Raw genomic sequence first — 10,062 nt, forward strand, 5'->3', positions numbered from 1 at the left:
AGAGAGGTTCAAACCCATACCAGTCCTGACTAGTCCAAATCTACCTCCACCTACTCAATGCATCCAACTGCTCCTCCAAGCAATATCCTATTTTTCTTTGTGAACTCCTAGAAGCTATCTTTTTAACTCTGTATAGCCTTAGTTCTTGGGTCCGATCACCTTATCTTAGTACACAGCCTGAGTCCATGGTTAAGGGTAAACCTTAATCGGGCATCAGCAATGTAGGATGGCTTTATACACGAGTATCAGTGTCTAGTCATCTGGTTCTGGGTAGGTTCATACCTGCCCTCAAGAGCATGAAGGAACAGGGCAGAGAGACCCATAATTCACCAGGCCCAAGACGACATCAGTCCTGACTTGTAAAAGATAAAGACACAGCCCAGGATTCATCATCCCTTGAATCAGCTCATGCCCAACAATTTGGATAAAGCGCCCACAAATTCCTAGCCTTACCGTCCTCCCTACCCAACGCTTACTAAATGCATAGAAATCCAAGGAGCTAGTATGTTGCTTCTACCTGTTGTCAAGCAGCTTCTGAGTTCCTCCTCAATTCGCCCAACACTTGCCCAGTGTCAAAAGATTCCTGTTTTCTCTCTTGCATCACCACGAGAAGAGTCAAACCTTTTGCACTTAAGATGCTGCTGGACTACTGCAGTATATGATCACGTGTACTAATGAAGTACAAAGCAATAGAGGTTTCATTTGGAGAGTCCCTTTTTCTCCAGGATCTTAAAACATTTATGTATGTTGAGCAAGCATCTCTTGCTCTTTGTAATAGAGATGACACCAGACTGCAGTCTGTGGTGATTCAAGCAGTAGAATAAAAAGTAAAGTGGTCCTACTAGAGCTCTTGACAACTATTTTGAAAATGTTTTGTTTCAGCTGGAACAACTTCGGCTCAATCCACCCCATTTGGGCTCATGTACAAGACAGATTAGCACAGTGTCTGTAACAAACTCTGCTTCTGCCAGTACAGCTTGTTCCAACCACCACTGAACAACAGAACAGGTGACATTGAGCCAGCTCTGGCTGCAGCCATGCTAAGAACTTCTACCTGTGATTACATCAATCATCTCACTGTTTTCATCTCCTGACTAATAGATCTCAGCTAGCAGATTTCTGTCATAGGGAGCCAGACATTGGTGTTTGGAGAGTTATTTCCAAGCTGAAGTCAAATATGTCAAGCATCCAATGCCTTCTAGACCATGGCAACAGAGTCACACATCATGGCCATTTAACAAATGGAAAAGCTGTGAGCAGCCAAAACCAGGCACTGGACCCACTTCTGAGCAAGCTGGATTCAAAAGCAGTACAACAGTTTGAAGAAGTAGCAGTGAACAATTTCTTGCCTGTTCCACAAGAAATAGTAAAGATCTGGAGCAGGCAGCGGGGTGGAGGATGCAAAGCTCCTTCCACACAGCAGTTGGTGAAATGAGTCAAGCTTTCAGCTGCAGACACCTTAGGACTTGTCTCTACTTGGCTTTGATGCTGACTCATTCCTCTTGTGGACTTTCCTTATCTGGAACAGGAGTGTTTTTTCTTTTTTATCTTAATCCACTCTGAAAGTGGATTTTCAGAACGGGTTAAGATAAACGGGAACATGGCACTCCAGGTATGGAGGGTCTCCTTCAGGAGTTCGTCAAGAACTGCTCCATGATGTGTAGGTTAAATTCTCACCAGTCAGAGGCTGATATCAAAGACAAGACCACTCCTCAACAGACTCACACAAACACACACCACAAACAGAGATGAGGGACAACATTCTAGTTAAAAACCCAACCAAAAAAAGGAAGCATCACTTTATTTACCAGTGACATTCTACAACACTCTCCACTTCTCATCCACTCTCCAGATAACACTTTGATGCATGTATTTTAATTGCCACAGTAAAGAAACATCTTTTCTGCCATCTACATCCTATAGAAATTGAACCGTTGTAGCTCAGTTCTTTAAGTACAGCTTTCCTAATCCTGCCTTCGTTGAACTCATGTAAATTCTTCACATGAAAGCTTCAAGAAAATGTTTCCCCTCCTGTTACAGCATTTTAATACTGGATTAGGTGACCTGTCTAGACAGATGAGAAAATAACAAGGTATTTCGTGTGTACAGAATCCCGATTTAGAAACCACCCTTAATTAGCCAACAACCTTTACTGTATGATCGGCAGGGGAAGGCAATTAAAATTTAGCAAGAGCTTGGGCTTTCCAACCAGGCTACATGCTCCATTGTGAAATGAATAGATGATACAAATATAGGAATCCCCACTACACTTTATTTCTGTATCAATTATACACTCTGTTAGGCTTATAAGTAAGACAAGCACATGAAACATGGTCTATTATGTGCAATGCCCCACCTTCAGTACTTGCCAAGCCACCAGCCAGGGCCTGAGCCAGTGAATATTACTAGGTCCTCTGACACAAAGATAGTTTGGCCTTTTACTTTTTCTTGATTGCCAAAAAGGGTTTGTTCTTTTTTTTTTTTTTTTTTTTTTTTTTAAAATCACAGGGTAAGAAGTGTCTTAGATGTACTGTGATCTCTCTGCGGCTGCAATTTTACTTTGCGTCTGTCTAAGAGCAAGGCTAGTACTAAACCATAGCTTCACTATAAGTAAAATTCCCCCTGCTTTGTCTTGCTTATAGCTTTTCTGTGAGACAGCTAACAGGCACTGGCTAGCCACAATAAAAAGAAATCCAAATACACATCTTCCTTCTGTCTTAAAAATATAGCTTTGATTCTCTTACCTCTTGTGCATCTAAGTGTCTCACTCAGGATATTTTAATCACTTCTTCTTCCAGACCTGCTCCCTTTTCTCAGTCTATATCGCCATTCCGCCTTTGCCTCCCTGGGTGCCACTACCCTCCATTCATCCCTTCTCACTACTGTTGTTCACTTCATTCAAAAAAAAAAAAAGTAAAAAAAAAATCCCTAAAAACACCCCCCCCAAAAAAAAAATCCTGAGCACAGCTTCTGTTTCTCAGCAGACCAATCTTTGCAAAAATGTATTTTCTAAGATGGGCATCATTCTACCAACACAGAATCACAGGTTTCCATTCCTGGCTTTTGTACCCTTCAATCCTGAGCTCCCCAGCCCTTCATCTCTGCTGATCATAGTTATGCACCAGCTCACTGACTGCTGCCAGGGAAATGACTCTTTTCATCTGCACAGAGGAGCCTTGTTAGCTTTCAGCAGGACTTCACACCAAAGCTATCCTAATAGCTTAGAAATAATTTTGAACAGATTCTTGTGTTTCCTTCCTTTAATGAAGATATATTCTGGATATATTCCTTTTAACACAGAGTGCCTTCTACTTATTTAAGTTACAATGGCCCCACAGACAATGGCAACCTAGAAATAGCATGAATGCAAATGTCACGCTAGCCTTCTCTACCTTAATCCAGCAGCGACAGCAATAAAGTTCAGAGGTATGTCCACTTTGCAATTTTTTTCTCATTTTGCCAGTAAAACTTTGCAGGTCACAAGGAAGCAGCCAGAAAATTAAGGCAGTTCACAACTGCCCTCCTTATTACAACAATAGTCTCTGACCAGGCTATTCTTCTAGGACCCTTAACAAAAAGGTCATCAAGGCTCCAACAATTTAAAAATACAAAACCAAAATAAACAAAAACATTTCTCAAGGAAATCTGCTATTCTCAGCTCACCCAAATAGTCTTGTGGTAGTACTGCCCTAGCTGTGATGACACAAAGACTTAGGCAAGGCAACGTACTGAAAACAAGGCTTGCGTGCTTAAAGGCTTGTCTGGTGGTTGGTTGGGGCTTTTTTGGTTTGTTTTTTTTCCACCAGGATTGGTAAGTCTTAAAAAAGTGACCTTCCTCTCCCTTCAGACTTCGTATCACACAGCAGGTTGTCTTATACACACGAGCCATAGCTGTGAGCTGCCAGCATACCACAGACCACAATCATGGTCATCCCAGGTGGGACTCATCTCACCCCATTTCATCATCTGGATGTCCAACTTGCATCTGCTTTCTGCAGCCTCTCAGTGACAGAGAGGACGAGTAATCCATCCTGCTGATCTTTGGCATACCTATTTAGGATGGACAAGCTGAAAGGAAGCTTGCAGACCAGTTTAAAACAATGACCTAATCTTTCTGAGTCCTCTTACATTAGCTAGGATCAGGAGTTTGCTTGGAGTGACCTCAACACCTCCACTTCCCATGCTTTCATTCATGCTGTGCAGTGGTATCAAAGCAGCCAAACGGCTTCATTCCTTGCAGATTGAACTAAACTAGAAGATGGCCTGGCCTCCAGGAGAGCCAAAATGAAACCCAGCCACTACGGGGCATTCATTATGGGGCCAGAGTGCAGCAAGTCCAACCTGAAGCCTCCAGGGACACACACTCGCAGACGTGGGGACCTCAGCACTGACTCTTTCACTCAGCGTATTGTCTCATATTACCATGACATACTTACTGGTCTAGAAATGGCTTTCAACAGCTAAAATGAGGTTGAGAGGAACTGCACCTCCAGAAGTGGTGGCTACATTTCCATATGCTATTCTGAGATACTTGCATGAGGACCCCATCTTCTTTCCTAACCACACTATTTGCCTGAAATTCTTAGTCCTTTCTGCAAAGTGTTGAATTGACAGTCTTCACATTAACAAGTGTAAGAGCCAGTCTGGAGGGTGAGAAATGCATCACCAACACAAACAAACACCCTAATGACCGCACAGACCAAGCAGCTCCGGCATAAACCGGCCAAAATTTACCAGAATCACTTTATTCCCTCTAGGTTTTTAGTTGATGGGAATTAAGCATCATCCTTAATCAGAAAGCTAAACAAAAATATTGTGCGTGTTTGAAAGGAACTCAGATAAAAACAAGACTTCATTTCAGTTGAAAGACTAAATGGAAGCACAAGAAATAAACACACTACTACTTTATTATTATTTTGAGTGCCACTATCCAAGATGCTATCAACACATGCAGGGGTACTACATACACATGTGTTTATAATGCAGGTTTGTCATCACAGTCAGAAAGTGTTTACAAACAGAGAATACTTAACACCAAAGGATTAATTCAATCTAAGCAGAGACAAAGCAAGATTGAGCAACCAAGAGCAGAAGCTACAAAAATTCAGAACAGAAATAAGATGTCTATTTTTAACAGTAACACTAATCAGCTGTTGAAATACTTTTCACTAAAGACAGAGAGGATATTGCTTGAAGGTTTTAAATCAGGATCCAATCTGTCAGACATTTACAATCCAGTCCCACCAGAAGACAGGGGTTGTGGTGCTGCGAATGCTCCTGCCTATTTGATGGAGACGGCCAGGGCAGATTTGCAAGACAAAACTTTCTGCCCTTTGCACCTCAGGAATCTACCGTGATGCAGAACTGTACGTCTGTGAGCACATGCACTATTAGCACAGTGCTGTAGAGATGGGACGCACACGCAGGTGTTTCCAACTGATGCCTGAGGAATGGAAGTTCGCACAGAGCACCCAGTGCAGGGCATCTGCTGGGCCTCAGAAAACAAACAACAAAAAAACAACAACAACAAAAAGAAAAACAGCAAACTTTTTGATGCAGTTTCAGAAGCCTTTTTTCAATAGATGTAATAATCTCTATTATGTCATCAACTGCATACAGAAGGGGGGTTGTCTGAAAGCCAACTAGCAGAGCTCATAGCAAAAGCTCCACAATAGAAACAGAAAGGCAACTTATTTAGCAGATGTAACGACACTCAAGCATTTAGGCTGTTAACTCATTACACAGTCTAGCACTACTCATACTGAGCAACTGTATGGCTGTAATGAGTAACCTTTACCTAAGTAACTGCAATAAAACAAAATTTTCAATTAGTATCTCTAATGCACCTTTCTTTCTAAGCTGAGGGAGAAGCGCTTAGAAGGATTGTTCTACCTGGAGCAATTTTATCTCCTTTAACACCTTTCCAGGCTTCAGACTCAGGCTGTCCACTGAGCATAGGTCAGGATAGAACAGATCGTATCTCTGAATACACACAAAAATGAAGTGGAAGGAGATTTCTGCGCTGGCCCCGGCGCTGCCTGTCGCCAGTGCCTCCCGTCGCTGTTAGCTGTGGTTCTCCGCAGCTCCTGGCACAACAAACAAGCATTTTGTAACTTCTCCCTCTTTTCTCCTTTCATCAGCCTTCTCAGAAGCAAGCACATTAATCCTTACTGCCTGTTGTTTCAAGATGCTCTTTCCAAGCTCCCTGGGCTGTAAACACATCAAACTGGAAGATATGTCTGTTTTCTCCTTCTCCACATAACCCCCCTCCTTTTTAATCCAGCAGGTTGCATGCCAAACTCCCTCACCATACTTTTCAGAACTGCCACTTACATCAGCATGGGTTAAGTAGGGACATCCCTTCAACAGAAGGCAGGAGCACTGTCAGTTGAACTTCAGTACTCCACGTCAGACAGATACGTGAGTGGAACAAGCCTGCTGTTAAAAACTGCCTTTGTGCAGCAGTTGTGCAAACACCAACCCAGCAAGGTTGCGTCCGCAGCGCAACGGGAGGTTTTTTGCACCGGAAGCAGACACACCTCTTTTACTCAGCTACCTGGAGAGCTGCAGAGCAGGATAATGGTCCACAGCCATCTACGTACATACCAGCGCCCTTCCCAAGCTCATAAACCTGTGTCACTGACAGCACACGCGCGGTGAGATCAAGGTTAACTTGTGTTACGCCTGCACACCCTGGAAAGCCACCTCCAGCTGGGCTGAAACCACCTGGAGAGTGGCATTTCATCGTCATCCTCACGCTCAGGCTTTATCCAACTCAGTATTTTAGTCTAAACAGGTTTGCCAGCTGGATATGGGCAGCTGGAACAAGTCACTCAGCCCCAGACCAGTCCTGCTGCTCTCTTTTGCAGGCAGATACCAGGCGTGGGCAGGCAGCAGGTCTTGGCAGAGGAGACCTGTTCGGACAGCTCACAGAGCCTGGAAGTGTTGGTCAGAGGCAGCCCCTGAAAGGCTCTGCTCCCATCTCCTGCTCCAGGTAGGACCAGGTAGGACCATCACCAGCATGGTCTCCTTGAATGCAGTGTTTTCCAGTGCTTGAAACAAGCATTGGTAACTACAGATCCAAAATCCCCTGCTTTTCCCATCAGTGCGACTTCGGCCCCTTGCTCCTCAACACCTCTTCATGTCTGACCAGAGCCAGGAGCCTTGCAGATGCAGCATGGGAATGTGTGAGCCTGAGTGAGCTATTCTCACTGGACCCAAGCAGGTTTTGAGAAGCATCTCCATCAGCTCTGCAACACCCTCTCTACTTGCATCCCACACCATCAATACAACCCATTTATCCTGTGTTCCTCACCTTTGCCTACCAGCCCTGGAGATGGAGAGATGATCATGCTCGCCTTTCTCACCATGGTGGTACAAGTAAGCCAGACAACCTTTCACAAAAACAAGGCAGCACTCTTGCGACAGATGAGCCACCCATGCCCTGCCTTATATTTCCACTGGCAGAAGCGGAAATAAAGTGGTTCGATTTCCAGAGAGCTGCTTGAATTTATAGGTGGTTGTGAGAGAAAAATAAGTTGGAACTGAGGGCAAATGCTACCATCCACTAAAATTTACCTCTATAAAAGCCCAAACCATCAAATGTGGCTTGAGGCACTTAAAAAGGCTGCAGTTCAGTAGCATTAATCTTACATTAGTATCTACAAGCCCCATTTACAAATTACTGACCCACCCCAATGACTGACACACAGTGAATGTAGAGCTGGATCAGACATCAAGGAAGGAAACACATTAATAACACTCCACGTGTGCTCTTAGACAGCAGCATGAACAAAATGCTTCCCGTTTTACCCATATGCCAAACCTGCAGCCTGGCACCCAAAACCTCCTCAGCATCAGTCTTCTGAAGGCAGCACACATCCCAAAAGAGACAGAGGGATATTAAAGCATTAATCTTCTGTCCAAACTCAGGTCTCTTCCAGTCTGAGAAGATGACCTTAGCTGAGCTGTCTAGCCTTTATTCTTGTAAAAAAAACAAAACAAAACAAAAAACACTGCAAGCCTTATCTTCATTTCCCTCTCACTTCCAGAAATATCACCTCCCCACAGCTCAGAAGAGACAGAGATGGGGCCATATTAAATTGTCTCCTCTTCCCAACCCGGGAAACACTGTGCTTTTTCTGATACACACACAACAAAAAATGGACTCCTGTTCTACTGTGACCACTGACGGTCTGTGGGATCTAGGCCAAGTCTTTTCACCTCTCCGTGTCTTATAAGGATGACCACCTGGAGCCACCTCTGTAAAACTACTCCACTAGTTATGAATGAGCAGCAGCCCAAAGCTGCTAGATCTTAAGAGTTGAGGCCAACAGACTTTATGCAGGCTACAGGCTCCAACCACAGCACCACTCTGTGGTCCTACAGCGCTGGCCTAGAAAAGGAAGCAGAAATGTTCAAGTTCAACAACAACAACAACAAAATGTTCTGAGAAACAATATTTTTCATAAGTATGATCCAAGACAGCTGTCCCCTTTGCCTCTTCCCACAACACCATCATCCAGAAAAAATGCGGGGGAGACAGAGAGAATAAACCTTCAAACCTGACATTTTATAATTATGTCTGAATCAGCAAAGATAGTGGAAAAGGCTCCATGTTAACATCTCCTTGTACCTTACAGGCACTGGGCACCTCCTTTGCCGTCTGGTTTTCTGAGCAGCTTATCCAAAGCTGCGTTGCAAGAAAAGACATAGCTAGCCAGTGTCCAAATGCCCAAGTGATCAGACCAGCAGGTGACGGAGAGTGGGAAACGTGGACAGAACAGCATCTGTGATAATTCAGTCTTCACGACAAGGAGGGCCGGGAAGCATTGCAACAACCCGCCGGCTCCCATACCCGTCACACACGGACTGGCCTCCCCGCTGAGAGATGATTTTCAGAGCTGGCAGGGGAGCGGGCTGGGCAGATAATTTCAGACAAGAAGCCAGCAAAGATGGAGCAGGCAGGGAGCAGAGCTCACTTTTGTTCTGACTTTATAAATTAACCTGTTGAGGAGCACACAAGTATCACACGTGATTTATACACCAGTGAGGAATCTACTGCTGCAGTCTAATACTGACTTCAAGCAAAGAAGCATCAGGATGTTTTGTCTTGTTATACCCTCTCCCCTGCACACCGATGGTCAGTTTGCATCGACGGCAGTCAGTGTTCCAGTAACACACCGAGTGGCTCCCAGAAACACTTGCCCCATTAAGCTTCTTCCACTCTCCAGAGTCACCAAAAATTGCTAACTGGGAAAATCTCTGTACTTTTCAATGTTTAGAGGAAATTAAAACAATTTTTTTTTTTTTTTTTTAAATGGGTCACTGGTGCTTTTGATCAGGAAACCACCGCACATTTTTACCACTGTGATCCAACTTGTTTTAATGCCTGCAAATATCCCTTGAGTCAAATGAACTTGTTCAAAGCTGATTCACACCACGGCTACTTTTTAAATTGGGTAGTTGTTGACAAGTAGAATATATTTAACAAGCCCCAAGCATCTTGGCATGCAGTATAAAGACTTCCTATTATGAGTTGTTTTTTTTTAAAGCTAACATATGGGCAGAACAGGTTGTCTGCCACAGGGCACTTCCATACAGTGCTTGGCACTAACAGAACTGCAAGGATATCCAAAAAATAAACCAAAGAACACCATGCCAAGAACATAGGGGATGAATCACACCATTTAAAACTCAGTGATAAAATGCACCATTATGTGTTTTTCAAACCCTTCTCATCTGAAGGAAAAGAAAATAAATCAAAATAATTGTCTGGCCTATGGTTGATTCTCAAGCGCGTTCCCCTGGCTGAAGGGCACTATGAGAGTACAGTAGGCTCAGGCAGCCCCAACATGCTGGGAAGGGAGCAGGCTATCTTGAACTACTCCCCAAAGACCCCCCTGACAGCCTGCTGAAATACACCTCAGTTCGCATCTTGATTTGGGGATAAAAATCAAGGACTAGATGATTTCCTCCACCACCAGAAGCTCCCATGGAAGGGCTAGGAGATGGCCACCAGCCCCAAGTGACTCCCAGAGAAATGGGCTCAGAATGAAGTCA

Source organism: Phaethon aethereus, assembly GCF_964289735.1.
Source record: "Phaethon aethereus genome assembly, chromosome: 4".
NCBI classification, from domain to species: Eukaryota; Metazoa; Chordata; class Aves; order Phaethontiformes; family Phaethontidae; genus Phaethon; species Phaethon aethereus.